Source organism: Aptenodytes forsteri, unplaced genomic scaffold, assembly GCF_000699145.1.
Source record: "Aptenodytes forsteri isolate BGI_AS27 unplaced genomic scaffold, ASM69914v1 Scaffold211, whole genome shotgun sequence".
Lineage (NCBI taxonomy): Eukaryota > Metazoa > Chordata > Aves > Sphenisciformes > Spheniscidae > Aptenodytes > Aptenodytes forsteri.
The window spans coordinates 90,232-104,733 of NW_008795246.1; positions in this window are offsets into that span (position 1 = coordinate 90,232).

The following is a 14,502-nucleotide window of genomic DNA, read 5'->3' on the forward strand; positions in this document are numbered from 1 at the left end:
TCTTTCATTGCTATAACATGCTGGAGTTGAGGTGGACTGATCTGAAACGCCCATCGTTAAATTATGGCCTTGATGCAGACAAGCTGAAGACACCTCTCTGGGCAGCCCCTCTGCAGAGGAGGAACGCATGTCGTCATAAATTTCCTGGTTATTTAACCTTAGCTGTGAAAGCTTGTTTAACAAAAGCTGCCCCTGTAGACTGGAGTGGACTCCTCTTTATTTTTTTGGCATTGCAAATCCAATGCCAATCCCCCAGTCCTTCTTTGAGGAGCCTGTTAGGATAGGAGACCAAACTGAGGATTGACTAGAACATCTGGAGCCAAAAGGGTGTTTAAAAAGCAGGTATTAAGTTAACCTTTTGTCATATATAGGGGAACGGAAGCAAAGGTCACACAGTGATCAGAGCAGCAATAACAATGCCAATCCCCCAGTCCTTCTTTGAGGAGCCTGTTAGGATAGGAGACCAAACTGAGGATTGACTAGAACATCTGGAGCCAAAAGGGTGTTTAAAAAGCAGGTATTAAGTTAACCTTTTGTCATATATAGGGGAACGGAAGCAAAGGTCACACAGTGATCAGAGCAGCAATAAAACCCAAATATTCAGATTCTGGCCCCAGTTACCTTCTGGGGCAGTAGTTTATTTTCACCTCTTCTATAGCTTTTGCCAGTTGGGCTGCAGGTAACTTCTTTCTTTTCTTTATTATCTCACTTCTGAAGGAAAATCCAGTGTACTAACATAAACCTCAGCAGTAAATATTTTGCAGTTTTTAACGGAATATCATTTCAGCTATGTACTATATGTGGAGGATGATCAGCAGGCACAAGAACAGAAATAAATTCTGCTAAAAGCAGCTTTTCTGCTGCAATCTGGGTTGTTTGAACAGAAAGGAGAGGGACATGCCAGAATCTATGGGAACCAAGCTCTAATTTTTAAATCCAAAGTAAAAAAAAGTACATTTTTTCCTCTTTCTCTTGGCAGATTTGAATAGCCAAGCCAGGTTTAAGGGGCAAAAGGGGCAAGAGTCTCTTCCCTATCAGCATTAAAGTTGTCAGGATCCATGAAACTCAGTGCCACAAAATGTTTCTAATGGGGTGGATAACACAAGTCCTGGTGTACACGTGAATCTCAGCTCATTAACAGGTACAGGGGGATGCGCAGCTAAGGGGTGGTGACCTATTTCAAGTGGCATCGTTATGCTGGTAGAATAGAAATTCAACAAAAATTCCCTTTTTAGTGAAGAGTTGTCCTATTCACAGATATCTCTCTGCCCTGCACTGTAGTGCTGGGAGTATTACTTGCTCTTGTCACCCCTCTCTGCCCCAGCTGGATGTAAAGCGTCAAGGGAGGCACTGAGAATAGAAAGTGGAAGGTAAGGACTAACCAGGATTTTCTTTTTGTGTAATTTCAGAAAGAGTAAAGGAGATTGGGAAAGGTTGCCTTACATTTCTCCTCTGCAGGTCGTCCATTCCCCCTCTGCTCCCCAGGAGCCAGGCTAGGCTCCTGCAGCAAGGTGTTAGCTGGGTAAGCGAGCTGTGGTGCTAGCAGCTGGCACTGAAACCCCAAGAGGAGACAGGCTGCTTCCTCTACCTGTGAAGCTTTAAATAACCCCATCTACCAGAATAGGAGAGAAGGAAGAAAGGTGAAATGCGTACATCATTTCTTCTTGTTCTTCTCTACTTCAAGGAAAGTCACTGCAAACAGGATCTCCTGGTTTACTGACCTGCAGGCCTTGACAGGGAGTGCTCTGTGGCTTGCTTCCTTAATTACTGCCAAGGACTGAAGGTGTTGAATAAATCTCAGGCTAACACGACGCTGTTTAAGCATGGCAAGGGGTCTGGCAGGACAAGAGGGCTCAGGAGAGTCATTGCTTCCTGTCTCTGCTACCAGCAGAATCACTTACAAGCAACTGTTTGTGGACAACAGACATGATTTGGCCAGGAGACCTCTGCTCTGCAGAGGCTCTTGAGGGCCCCTGTCACTCACAGTGTCTGGTGGTCCGTTGAGATGAGTGTGTCACACTGACCGTGTGTCAGTGCAAGCTCCCCATGGCTGCAGAACGAAACCAAGCAAACATGGAAAAACCTAATAGGCTGCGCTTATTAATAAATTATGGCTTACCTATTCATAAGCCTGCTGTCTTGGGAAAGTTTAAAACAAAGCTCTGTGCTCTAGCTTTTTATTTCTCAGACAATGCCATCTCCTGCTGTGCACGCTTCAACTCCATGTCTTGATAGCAAGCAGCAAAACTGAAACAACAGAAAAAGGGGAGAGGAAACAACTTCAGTTAAACCAAGTCTGAAATAAAGATTTTTTTCAGTGAAGAAAGAATGATCTTGTGCACTTACAGAACTGGACTCAGAGGTATAGGTTGAGCTCTGCCACTGCCCTCCTGTTCAACTCCAGACATACCACTTATGGTTTTCCCATCTGCATTTTCCAGGTGTGAAATGCTGTGGGAGGTGGAGAGGGGATTTCCCAGCCTTTGCTTGTCCTGTCAGTTGGGCTGGTTTTCCCACCAGCCTAGACCACCTGGGGGCTGTGCCCATGAAACCCCACATGAGGGGCAGTGGGGACCACAGAAGATGTACCAGTGCTAGCATCTGTCACCCCGCAGTGGAGGGGTGAGGGCACGTAATCGGGTCTTCAGCCACTTCTCACTTTCACCACTGCAAGTCATGAGTGGCAACAGACCGGGGACCCCTACCACGAGCCACACAGAGTGGCTATGCAAGGGCTTGGACACTCAGCCCCTCCCATGCAGCCACTGCTTACTGGGTTAACAAGTCTGGGCGGGATGAAGACAACTGTCCCGGGGTGATGGCTCATTGGGATGGGGGTCTCTGAGGTGCAGCTCACAGCAGTGAGGTTCCAGGTGGCCCGAGCACAGCCCCTGGTGCTGCAGCCACTGTGCACCCCCAGCCAGCAGCCTGGGTATGGGAGAGAGAATGACAGCAACAGACTGTTGTCTGACGAGGCTGAGAGCCCCCATTAAAACTGCAGATGGAATAGCCTCTCCTGGAAATGTCGGATGGTGCCACTGCCAAAAATTTCAAAGGCTGTGTTGTGCGAGACACCGTGTTTGAGGGAGTCCAAAAAGTGAGCATGGACGATGGGCTCAAGAATCTAAAAGTTTAGATGAACTTTTCATTCCTGGCCTATTTTAATATAGCATCTGTGGCCAGAGTCTGGTAAGGAAGATAAAAAACAGATTAATCAAACCTTAGAATTTCAACTTAGATGAAAATAATATGGTTCAAATATGCCCTAGGGAGGAATGTTCGACAATAGTGAGGATGCCAGAACAGCGTTAGTGCAGCACAATGCAACACGCTGGCATGTGGTAATTTTAAAAGCCAGAAGTATCTCCTCCTAAACAATCTGAAATGCAAATGTGAAGCCTGTTTTCCCTCCTTGCTCTGTGTTTTCTTGACAACCACTGCCAGGATCCAACCACTAACTTGTCACCACAAAAGTATGTCGATGCATTTGCAATGGCTGAGGCGTTAATCCTGACCTTCATGTGTATGCATGTGCCTTCCTTACACAGTCTTCAGGCCAAAGTCTTTTTTCTTAGACTGGTTCAGTCCCACCAACAGCCAGGAGGATGGGAAGCCAAGAGTTTTGCTCCAAGGACAAGATGCCTGGCATCATGCAGAAGGGTTCTGGTTGTATGCAGGGCAATAGCAAAAAAAAAATAGTTTTTTTTTTAAAAAAAAAGGTTTGTCGGAAAACAAACACAGGTGATTTAAACTAGAACCTTTCCTCATTCAGCTCAGCTCCATGGCAAGGACAAGAACCTGATTTCCACCATACAACTAGGTTGCCTCATTAGAAGTTCAGGCTACACATAGCTCAGAGTTCTTTCAGGATCGTCTCCAGCATCAAGCAGGGACTACAGATTGTTTCCTACACTCTTTTCCAAAGAAATTAAAATAAAAATCTGTTTTGCATGGAAATGGGATGCAATTCACACATTATTAAGATGTATCACTTTTTGCTCTTTTAAAAATTGTGGTGAAAAGAACAGCCTTTTAACTGACATTTGAAAAATAATAGGGACAGTTTTCCTTTCTTCTTCATTACCAGCTACCGAACAAAGTATATTAAAATACTTATTTCCTCTTGCTTGCTTACTCTTCTAGAATCTTCTTGCTCCTCCCTACACCCTCCAACCTCTCTTGTTTTCTTAGTGTCTTCAAAATTTGGAAATACTACCCCGCCCTCCTGCCCTAAAAGTATATCAAAACAAATAAAAATCTGTGAGGCTTAACACAATTTCCTATTTTTTTGTTAAAGTTCCTTACCAACATAGAAAAACATTCTGGAAACAAAAATCTTAACCAACATGGACAAAAAAATGTGTAAAAATGGACTGAGTCGTTGTTTTGTTTCATTTAAAGCTGCCTTCGCTAACCAAATGTCCACAGGTGCTGTCCCTTGCAGACTCTGTCATGACCTAGTAAGTCACCTTATAGAGGTCATTTCACCTGGGTGTGCTCTGTGAACCACCTGGGTGAAGGATTCCCACCTCACTGCACCACAGGCTTCAAGCTATACAAAAGAAAGACACTGTAGGGAAACTAGTGGCTATTGTTATTGCATGACTTCCAGCCTTTCCTCTGCATTGCAGGTCACCAGCAAGAAACTGCTCCGCTGCTCATGCATCCTCTATCATTCCTGTACAGTCGTAGAGAGCTGGCAGGGTGGGCTGCTGCAGCAGAGCTGATCCATGTTTCCTTGGCAAACTAAACTGAAGAGGGGTGCACAGCCTTGCAGCATGTTTCACTGGGGCCAGGAAGGCCCCAGCACTCCCTAGGATGCACCCTGCTTACCCCTCACCTGCAACAAGCACTGCAGTTAAACGGGAGAAAGGATGAACATGGGGCGAATACAGTGGCCAGCTTAGCTGCAGTTACTGTCCTTCACGAACTGTCGCGAGGTTTCGTAGCAGAAGTGAGAAGCGCACGTGCGCTTTTATATATGACTACCTTGAATGCACTTAAATATATATTTAAATGCTTTGCTGAGTGGATGCCATGTGGGAGGAAAGAGGGGATGGCCTACTGCGGTGCATTTCACACACCACTTCGGCAGCATCTAACGTGACTAACAGGTCATGGAGTGAATAGGTTGCCCACCTCAGCTCCAGCTCCAGTTAGCACTGGGGCATACCCCCGCCTTTGCTGGATATAGCCTGTAGCAGAATTCCTCCCCTGGGCAAGGTTTAACAGCAAAACATGAGAAGGGTATTGAAGGGATTTAATTGCATAGCTTGCAAGTCTTAGTAGGAGTTGCCCGTGTATGTTCTCAGTGCACGTGTGGGAGTATAGATGTCTGGATCCTGTGTGACGGGATATTTCAAAACCAGCTGTAGCAATATAAGCAGCAATACATGGACCTTTATGTGGTGACTGAAAACAAAAAAGAGGTTTTGAAGAAAAACAACAAGCTGAAAGGGACCAAATAAGCTACAGGACAGATGCCATCCAACAAATTACTTAAAGCTGGAAGACTGAAAGAGTATCCCAGTTTAAGCTGGAATTGTTGCATTTCCCCTAGCTGTGAGCCCACCCAAACACCGACTTACAGATACTGCCTCACTTGGGATACGGCAATAAAACTTTGCTTTTTGGCCACAGTGACTACCGGAATTATATAATGTTCTGTGAGTTTTCTATACAACAAAGGACCTCTTTCACAGAGGCAAAGCTAAGCAAGAAGTTACTTTGACACGCTGTCACGAGACAAGGAGGCTGGGCACCAGGAAGGGAAATGGAACCAGGAGGTGGAAACACTTGAGAAAGCAGCTGCCTTAAAAAGCAGCCTGCAGCAAGTGGCACATCCTGGAGCTGGAAATGGCATGGAGGTGGAGGATGTCTGGGAGAGGAGACAGGGGTGCCAGCAGAGAGGTAAAATGCCAGGCTGGGTGGCACACGAAAGGGCACGCACAGGGAAAGCAGGGTGACCTCCAGACCGCTTTCCTCCAAGACAATGGCGTTTCCCTGTCTTGTCAGCATGGGGTTATTAAACCAAAATTATATGCTGCGAAATGCACTTCTGCTCCTTGCGGCGGGACACCAGCAGGATGCCATGCTCAGCCCCCGCCCAGCCCTCCAGCCGGCGCAGTGGCTGTCATGGCTCAGGGGCGTCCCTCCACCAGGGCAGCCCTGTGCTCACCCCTGCAGTAGCACCCCGAGGGATGGGGCTGGGAGAGAGTGGGGGGCTTCTTTGCTGTTTATAAGAAACCAAAGGAGATGGGAGATCATTAAAAAAAAAAGTGAGGAGGTTGCACGCAAAACCAAAGCCACACTTGAAATCAAGGATACCCTCACAACACTGGCTCAGGCCTCCCCTCCCTTCCCCACCTGCCTCCTTCCCTATTTGTAACACACCTGGGGTCTTCAGTCAGACTGTTTTTACAACAGCTTTGTCACTTTTGAGTGTCTGATGTCAATACAGTGTTTTAATGTGCAATGCACGTGCAGGGTGCATGGACACCTTCCCTCTCCCCTCCACCCCCCATGCTCTTCACCGCTGCTCTTAAAGGCTGCCCTGAAGCAGCAGCCTTTTGCAGCATGCCATGCTACCACTGCATTCACGAGCGGCTGTGCTGTTCCCCCACGGTCCGTGCCCTCCCTTCTCCTGCCGGCCGTCTCCTTTCCCTTAGCCAACCATGTGCCACTTCCCTCCCTGCCATGCTGTGCTGTTACGGTCCGTGCCCTCCCTTCCCTTCCCTTCTCCTGCCGGCCCTCTCCTTTCCCTTAGCCAAACCTGCTTTAACTCAAGGCTGCAGCCGCTGCCTGCCTGCCTGCCTGCCTGCCGCGGCTCCCACTCGCCACGCCATGTGCCACCGTCCTTCCCTCCCTGCCATGCTGCTCGCTAAGGACATGCTGTGGCACAGCTGTCTGCCTCCTCTGCTGCAGTCATGCAGATTTGGATTACTGTGCACGCTACTGATGTCGAGCTCCTGTCGTGACCCAGCGCCCCATAGGAGGAGCAAATGAGCTGAGACGTCAACGCAAAAAATTATAGCCATGCGAGCTATCCCTGCGCTCAGCTGCTTGGAGAGTGCATACATGGCTTGTGTGACAGCAACAGCACACAGAAGCAGCAATGAAATGCAGTTAGCAATACAGCTGGGAGACAGGCAGCGAGGCAGGCACTGGTCCAGTGACTAAAATGATCCTACCGTGAGCCAGCCTGCAGTGCCTCCAAAAGTGGCTGACTACTACGCAGGAGCTCGGCTTTCTTTGCAATTACTCCAGTTCCCCCGGGGTGACTGCAGTGTGTGCTCTGTTTTGTTTTTGTTTGCCTCCCCCCCCCCCTTGCACAAGGAAAGGCTCCAAGCCATAGCAGTAAGTCAGTTTCATTTTACTTGCTCTTTTGTCCATAGCTGCGGGTTGTGGAGGGAAGGGGGGATTCCGGCACGGTGGCTGGGAAGCGCCTGGAGAGCCTGGCTTTTGCAAAATTGTGCGTGGAGTTCGGGAAACGAGTGGTTAAAGTCTGCTTTGCAGGATTTGGTGGGGAAAGAGGGCTCTGAGGAAGAGCGTTGAGCTGACACGTGCAGAAAGAAAAATGTGAATGCACAGTGGCACGCTTAAAAGATTGATGATGGAGAAGAAAAGGAGTAAATGGGGAGGAGGGGAGATTGCGGGAGAAAATCAGTACTCTGCTGAAAAGATATTTCCTCACAGTGGGAGCTTTAGCTTAGCTGATTAAGAAGTTAAACAAAATGATCTGCTGCTGCAGGGTAGCTTTTACTGCAGAAAATAATTGTGATATTACCAATTTTTAAGACAATCGAATACAAACACTGCATTGTCAAAATGGTGTAATTATTTGATCTACTAGTTAAACTGTCACCTCAGCTCCATAGCTGAGCACATGCTTTCAGGCAAATTCCCTGCCGAGTTGCATCCCTGCCAGGGGTAAAGTTTAGGCAGGATTTTGCCCCATTTTAGCTAAAACTTTTGTTTTCACGTTTAGTACCATAATTTGGAGTGAGCTATGGGCTCAGACCTCAGAGGAACGTGGGCAGTGACACCTGGTGAGGATTGGGCCTGGGTGTTTAAAAACCACCATCATCCTGGCACACAGAAATTGCCAGCTCATCTTCTAGCACGGCACAGGCACCGTGTCAAAAGGCCTGTGTTTCCATGGGCACTGCCAGTCTGCCAGCCCCACACAGCCTGCCCTTGTTCGAGTGACACCCAGCTCTTCTTCTTCCCCATGGCTGAGATGTTGATGCAGCTGTGCCGGTCCCAGACGGATGGCACGGTCCGTGCCGGGGACCACACACCTGGAGGTCTGAAGGGAAATGACAGAAGATGGCAGAGCCCGCATGGGTTTTACGTTCCTTTCCCCGGTTCCCTCAGTGATCAACAGATGCTACGTTTTACTGTGGCCGGCAGAGATTACAGATTTCCTTTGTAGTAAGAGGAATGGCTGCTGCTGCTGCTGCTGCTGCTGCTGCTGCTGCTGCTGCTGCTGCTGCTGCTGCTGCTGCTGCTGCTGCTGCTGCTGCTGCTGCTGCTGCTGTTCCAAGCTCTTTAAGTCCACTATTCCGCTAATAGGTCCATGGAGATTTAAAATAACCAGATGTAAAACAAATAGGTTGGATGCCTGCTGTGCTGCTGCTGCTGCTGCTGGCTGCTGCTGTTCCAAGCTCTTTAAGTCCACTATTCCGCTAATAGGTCCATGGAGATTTAAAATAACCAGATGTAAAACAAATAGGTTGGGGTTTTTTCCTCTCTAAAATATTCCCTGAAAAAGAGAAATGGTATCACTTGATATGGGGAGAGGATACTATAACCGCTTAATTTTCAGGCAGCGGGAAGTAGTGCATATTTTTAAGCTGGTTCACAGTTTTCTGTCAGCATAGGCATTGCCAAATCTCCAAATGGGAACACCAGGAATGTTCCCCTGGAGGCAACCCTCGCCACTGCCTCTGGTTTGGGACTCCTGTACAGCAGAACCGTACTGCTGAGCTGCTCCGCGCATTGCTGCTGTTCATAGCTCTGAAAAACTTCCGTCTCCACATTAAAAAAATTATGTACATTATTGCTGCTTCTTTTGACCACTATATAACAGAAAACCAAGCGGCACCCATTTCCACTCCACACGATATGCTTAAACCTTTCAGCAAAGTAAATCAGATGCTCTGCTTCTTGGTGCTTTGCATGTCACACTAATGAGGCCATTATGGATGGAAAATCATGACCTGGTGTACTGCAGCTTTTTACAGTAGGTTTATGCTGGTATGAGAGAAAGCCTTGAGAATCTGGATCTTCATTTTCTATATATATTTCCTTTTTGGTTTCTATTTCTGGCAACAAATAAAACATAGTATAGTAATGTATGCAGTGAATTAGACTGAAAGAATATTACTTCAGCATCAAAAATACTCAGCCTTAGTTTAAGCTTGAATGTGGGTCCATGAACTGACTTGTTTGCTTACCCACTCTGCAGAGCAAGAGGTTTTCCATATAAGCTCGTCAGGTAACTTTTCTCCTGTGCTTGGGCTGCTGCAAATGTTTGTCAGAATGCAGAGAAGATTATTTCTAGTGTAAGCTTTGTTCCTTCAGGATGAGTGACATGACACAAGTTAGGCATTTCTCTTCTGCTACCGGTTGGCTAAAATAAGGTCAATCCTCAAAAGTTGCATGGCTTTTCTTAGAAGAAGAAAAAGGTGGCATTTTGGTTCAGCTTGATGTTCCCTCTATTTTAACAAGCTGCAGTATCTCACTCAGATGAGCAGAAGCTGACACCAGCACTGTCCAATCAAACTGGTTGAATGCTAGGCATATGGAAAGAAATCCATTTACCATTGGGAATTCTACACACTGTTGCTTGTACGTTTATGCTTGCTTCCATAATCACCATGGCAAATGAGCTTGCTAGGAAGACAGGCAGAGTAAATTTTAAGTGTGCATCACTGAGTATTTAAGGAAAACAAAATCCAAACATGGAAATATGAATATTTGCACCAGAAGGCTGACGCCTTTTGAAGAGTTTGATTTTGTACTTTGACTAATCACAGCTTTAATATATGCCTGTCTGGCACAGAGGCAAGTGTCATGGGAAGAGGAAAAAAGGGGTCTAACTGTTAGGACATTAATCTAAACCTTGGTGAACATGAGTTAGCCACTTGTTTTGCCAGCAGCAAATACTTAGCCTCTCTGTGCATTCATTTTCCATCTGTTAACTGTGAATAATGGACTTTGCCCTTGTCTCAGAGAGCTGTTAGGGATACATGCAAGATTGAGAAGAACTTGGATGATGTGGTTTACCAGGGTAAGAAACAGCTAAATAAGTCTTTAAAAAATAGAATGTGTAATTCTTAAAAAAAGAAGCTTTAAATGTACATGTTTTTAATGCCATTGCATGTGCTTAAGCTGTGATTTTTAGATCTTCCTGTTTCTGAAGTTCCTAAAATTCACAAACTGACTATAGCAAGACTCAGAGCACTGTGGCAGTCTGGTTTGAGAAGTGGGGAGATGTGAGACAACTACTAAAAAGTGGAACCCAGTGCTCTCTGCTTGGGAAGAAAACATAAACTCTGTGTCCTGGGGAGGTCCTACGATGGCCAGGAACGACTGGTTTTCTGATCCTTCCTTGAGCAGAGGTCACATCGCATTTCCCGACTTGGGTATCATGTGTGCCACAGACAGATACTGGTAAATCTTCCTGTCGTGCCACACCGCTCTTAGCATCTGTTTGAGCCTGACCCTAAGTCACCACAGCACCGTTGCTCTACCGCCAACGGAGCCAAGTGGTGCCCGCTCTGAACGCTGTGGGAAGATGCCTTGCAGGAGGCAAGCAAGAGGTTAAAAGAGGAGGTCAGAAGCCGTCTTCTCTCTGAGCTTGTTCCTATAGCACACTTCAGTGCTTGTATCTGCTCTTTTCCTGAAGGGGTGCGGGAGGTAAAATTTGGGTGAAAAAGGAAGCATTTTTGTGGCTTTAAAAAATATGCGTGCTGCGAGTTGCTCAGAAGTTTGGAATGCAAATAGTCCCGGAGGAAGCAGGCTCGGTGGCCAGGGGACAGGTGAGCTGAGTTAATTTATCACATTTTGGATAAATAAACTGTGTGGCTCCGCAATATATTATATGGCCCCCTTCTCTAGGACTGCAGAGATCACCACGAGATAGTGATCTAAACATAGACAAGCATTTACAAAATGTAAATATTTTCCATCGCTTAGCTAGCAGTCATAAAGCTGGGAAGTGGGGGCGTTGAGTATGTATCAGTGCATCTGGGGTACAAATGTACATATGATGCAGTGAATATGTGTCACCCATATATCAGGTGAATTAAAGGCAATCACTGAGGGACAGCACCGAGGAGAAATCGTCCACTAGGGCAACAACCAGCGCGGGAGCTGGAGGAGGTTTTCAGGTTAAGAAGATGTCCAGCCTACAGATGCAAGTGGGAAGCTACTAAAATGTAAATGTTTTTACTTTCTTAGCAAGTAAAAACAACAGTAATGATGATTACCGCTTACCAGTGCCCAGCTCTGAGAACCAGTAGCTCAGTGAAGCATTAAAGAAAAGTAATTATTGACATTCAAGTAGCCATGTCAAAGATACCTCCTGTTGAACAAGACCATTCTTGCTTTTTCTATGAGATTATGAGTTTGTTGAGCTGGATCTAACATTACTTAAATGTCATCAGGTGTTTGACTTAGTATGGCAGGACATTGTTGTTTAAAAATAGCCCCCTCCTGTGTCAGTGGGGTCTGCCGTAGATGGATTAAGGACTGGCTAACTGACAGGTCTCAAAAAGTTGCTGTTAGTGAGGGAGACTGCTGAACAGAGCCTTGTTCCTTGAGAACAAAGGCAGGAGAGAGCTTATAAGAAGCAGCTTTTCAAGGCTTGAACGTGTTCTCTCTTGGTACTTTGATGTAAATGAAAAATCAGAATTGATAGTGTGCAGGTAACATAAAGAGTGGTGGAGGAATAAATACGATGACAAAAAGCAGTCCTGCAGAGCAAGTTGGATTATTTGGTAAATGGGGCCCTCCATTTAAAGAAGTCCTTCACACCTATATACAGCTGGTGTTAAGAGAGGCCAGTGCAGGATTGTGCATACAAATATAAGGGAGTACAGGGCCAGCACCACAGAAGAGGGCTCTGCAGTCTGAGCAGTGCTGCCTTTCGCAAGGGGCTAGAACTAGCGTGGGAGATAATTCAACAGGGATGAGGAGGGGATCCTTGTCCTGCAAAGGAGATTAGTTTCACACCAGTTAAACCTACACCAGGTGAGGTTTTAGAATCCTCCCAAAAGGGAGGTAGGTGCATATATGTTTACATATAGCATTGCACTAATTTTTCAACAGGTCTTTGAAAACAGTAATACAATTATGTTTTGAAAAGATAGTACCGGTGTAGTTTCAGTATCACAATTGTTGGTAACCTAGGCACTCTACATTTCTGGGTTGGACAGCCAGCAAGTGCAGTGAGCATCATGTGGTGTCCATAAATTTCAGAAAATTTACTGACAGAAAAGCCAATATATCTTTTTTTTCCCCATTCACCTATATTCTATTACCCCACAAAATTAAAACTCATGACTAGTAGATCTCGTGCTCAAGGTCATTTTACTGTAACACTTCTCCACAATTTTTGTGAGTCCTTCCAGAGAACATTGTTCATGAAAATTAGAATCTCTGGTGTTGGGGATCACATAGAAAGATGTGGCAAATTCATTTAATCAATAGTTTACTATTGCTGTGATGACTTAATACACTAGTTTCCTATGCCTTCATTTAGGAAGTAATGTTTTTGTCCTTAAAGTTAAGCACATGACCAAATCTGTCTGAATTCAGTTGTTTTCAGACCTAAAGCCTGCAGAAAAAAGGGCAGCAAGATATGGAAAGAGTAAGCAGGCTGGGACTTTTCTGCTTGGAAAATAGGTGAGTGAGAAGAATCTGCAGAAGTCTATAAGGTCATGAGTGTTAGGAGAGAGAGGGTAAGGAAATACTACTCACACCTTTTGACACAAGAATTAGTAGGTGTCTAAGGAGGGTAGCAGTCGTGGACAAAACAAACCCGAAGAGATGTTCTTCCTAAAATGAGTTGTTAAGCCGTAGAGCCCCTCTCTCCAGGTTGTGGTGGATACTCAGAGTGCACCTGGGCTTGAGGAGAACCCAGGCATGCTTATGGAAGTGGAATCCATGAAGGACTTTCTCATGAGATAGAAGTCATTTTTGAGTTGCAAATTACTAGAGGCTGGCAGAGAAGTTTTACATTTATTTGCCATGCTCCTGAGGTCTTCTGCTTTAGGCATTGTGCTAGAATGGAGCATGGGCTAGATGGTCTGGCACAGTGCAGCCATCCTGTGCGCTCAAACACATTGCTGGAGTAACCATGTCTTTAAGTGCTTTCTCAAGTTTCGGAACTAAAGAAAGCCCCCCCTCGCAATTCATCGTGAAGCCCATTTGAATATTGCTGGTACATAATTGCTGGTACATAGTTTAATCCAATTTTTCCATTCCCATTTTTCCCTCATTGTCCTATTTGCAATTGTATTTACAGCTCTGATTAATCACAACCATTCCTCTGCCATCTCATTCCTCAGCAGTCCTAACATCCAAGTACCTGAAATAGAAAACTCTCCTGTAGCTGTAGCTGTCCTCCTTTTATATTCTGAGCTGAAAAACTTGAGGGCAGGTGAGACCTTAACAGATTTCTAGAGTACTCTATGGTGAGGAAGACCTGGTGGGGTTAGAAGGAGTCTGTATCCTGCTGCAAATATTTCCAGGAATGGGTTTAGTATGTGTGAACTAGGGATTATCACAAACTAAATCTAAATGAGATCTATATTGTGAGCATGATAGGAACCCGTGAGGTTCCTGTGAGCCTCAGTGGAAATCAGCCGCGGGACAGGAAGTGTTATGTTTGCATTTGCTGTAAAGGATGAAGAGAGGTTTCCCTGCACACAAATCTGCTGCCCAGCCCTGGACTGCAGCAATATCATGAGTCAGCTTCATGGCAGACCTTGCACAGAGAAACCCGTGCGAGCACAGTTGTATCTTGTCTTGACTTCTGGAGCATATAAAACACTGGGAGTTCATGCACAGTGTAAGAAATGTTATGGCCTTTGCCCATTTTGAGCCAAAAGCCAAAGAAAAATGCCTATAATGTCTGAAAACTAAAATTACAGTCTCGGGTTTTATCTGTATTTTTGCTTTAGGAATGTTTACATGACAGCAAGAGAAGCAGAAATATGATGAAAAAATAATTGCTGTCAAGGTATCAGTGAAAACTAGGAACAAATAGAAACCAGAAACCAACTTGCTCTTGAGAAATTTCTAGACAGTCTCCAGACTTACCCAAACTCAACTGTTTAAATTTAGAATTGTTTCCACAGCACATTCCTAGCCCTTAACACATCACCAACATCTCTTGAGCACAGACAAGGAACTGAGATACTGGATTTCGTTTTGTGCCTTTTACATTATATTTTGCAAAAGAAGTTGAAAATGAGTGAAAAGTTTTTGTGA